The sequence below is a fragment of the Montipora capricornis genome, chromosome 4 (genome assembly GCF_036669925.1).
Source record: "Montipora capricornis isolate CH-2021 chromosome 4, ASM3666992v2, whole genome shotgun sequence".
Classification (NCBI taxonomy): Eukaryota; Metazoa; Cnidaria; class Anthozoa; order Scleractinia; family Acroporidae; genus Montipora; species Montipora capricornis.
This window is the reverse complement of record NC_090886.1, coordinates 49,103,137-49,105,636: the sequence shown is the minus strand read 5'-3', so window position 1 is coordinate 49,105,636 and position 2,500 is coordinate 49,103,137.

Here is a 2,500-nt window from a genome sequence, read left to right as displayed (position 1 = left end):
GCAGTTTCACACGAATGGTGTGGTCGATAAGCCGACTGGTTTTTATGAATAAGATTGTTAGAAGTGAGGTAAATGAGATACGATTTTGCAAAATTGGCAAAATTCAGATTGGGCGATACTCGGATTTCCTATGGCTGGTGCTTATTAATACAAGGATATTTTTGTGTGGTTCAAAACTATGCGGAGAAAGCAGAACTTAGCAAGTGCTCTTGGTATATGCAAAAAGAAAATTGGGGGTATTCACGCATTTTTCAGAGATAATTAAGCTTCAATTTGGAAAAGAACGCCATGCATTGCTTTGTATTGTAAGGCATTTTGCAAATATTGTTGATTAACTATCTTCGAAAAATGCGGGGTTTCCCCAATTTTCTTGTTGGATTTCAAAAACACTTGTTAAGATCTGCTTTTCCCGCATATTCAGTAAACCGCGCAAAAATACCTTTGAATTAGTAGCTACTGTCCTTAAAATCAACATATATTTTGGAAGAAACGGGACTGTGAAATCTTTCCATACATTGTTACCAGATAATCTTAGAAATACTGTCTAAAATAATAAAACTTCAACAAAAGGTGTAGGCCAGTGCTTCCGGAAAAATCAGTTCCTTGAAATATGTCTCTAATTTTTTTTTCACCTATAGAATTTTATAAATTTCCAAGACATACGTTCTAAATTAACAGAAGCTAACATGCGAAAAATGAAAAAAACTTTACAGTCCGGAAGCAAAGATATAAACGAGTAAAGTTACAAAATCGGGAAAAATGAGGGGGTTACAAGATCAGCATTTACGCATGCGTCACCTGCTCATTCGAGTCCACGCGCGAGTGGAGCTACAGGGCGACACAAAGGGATTTCTAACGGTTTGATCGTCACTTAAAAGTGACGATCAAACCGTTTGTGCAAAATTTTCGTAATATTCGTGATTAGAAGATGTCTGTTTATATTTTATGTATATTTTTAGAAGAAAAATGAGTGAAATCCACGTTATTTGGTTACTTCCGGTGACCCATTTTGAATCATGAGCAGCATTTAGAATTGTGTGTGTTGGTTACGCGCGCGCTCTCAGCTGAATGTCATGGGTACTGTCACAGAAACCAATGTGAATGCAGGAAATCCGCAATACCAACCATAAATAGCTTACTGCAAACTCACAGGACGATAATTAACGTCAAGCAATTATTCAATTACACAGACTCCGTTCACACGCATTTTCCGGTCTCCCTAGACTTAACTTTAACCTTGCCTATAACCGTAGAACAACGTAAATCCAAGTAACAGGTGATGCGTTAACGAAACCTAAAGTACAACTTAAAACCGAAATTACAAGACGCACATTAAATCATGAAATCACAAAGAAAATGAAACGACTCTAAATGTGATAAACTTACATCTATGTCCTTAGAAACCTTGAAACCTAATCCGTGATGTCTCAATGTCCGTAAACCCGTAGACCGCAATCTACACTCTTTTGACAAAGCACAAAAATACTGTATTAAAATACAAAGGAAACTTTTCTCATCGCTCTCGGGCTCACATGTACATCCGGGCTCTAAACCTAACTTGTCCCAGTCCGTTGCAGTATAACTCCGTGTCACGTGTACATCTTGATTGGCGGACAATTTGTAAGAAACTTTGTTTGGTGGCCACGGTAAGACGCGTCGCACTGTAAGACTGTATTTAATTTACATTACTAATTTTTTTTTTTCATTCCAAACGGTGACTGAAACTAAATTTGACTGCATCTTTCTTTTTCCCGCCAAAATCCCTTAAACGAAAAGCGTGCAAAAAACATACGATTTTTGGAACAAGTACACCTATTGCGAAACTTAGGCATTTTGTGCCACAAAATACTCTTCTGCGTATCTATCAATTTTTAACATTGCCCTACATATCTTATGGACTGAATGCGTGGGGTCTTGCAAGTAAATCCCACCTGACGAAAATTATGGTCCTTTATATTTTCCGTAGAGAGATGTGAACATGCAGTCCCTTTAATTTTTTTATTGATGCCAATATTCTACTAATAAATTTTCTTTATTTCAAATCCGTCTGTTGTTTAATGCATGATATACGAAATCGGAAGGTACCCAATAACATTTTAAACCTATTCAAAAACACTACCAGTATTCATTCTTACAACACTCGGTCTTCGTCAGCAAATAAATTCTATATTAAACAATCTAGGTTAGAAATCCAAAAACGAGCTTTCTCAAGAGTCGGAGCTAAAATTTGGAATGAGATGCCAGCATCATTAAGAGAGCTCCCAAAAAAGCACTTCCAAACGAAACTTCACTCTTTCCTTCTTGATATTCTTAAGAAGCATGATGACTATATTGATATTTGCCAAATTACCTCTGCTCTAAAAACGTACAAATAGAACTTGAGTTCTTCATTCATAACTCGTAAGGCCTGGTTTTCACTAGCGACGCAAGCATTTACATAAGCACAAGCAGCATACGCAGGCGCATTTACTTGTTGTTAATTAGTGTCTATTGTTCGAAA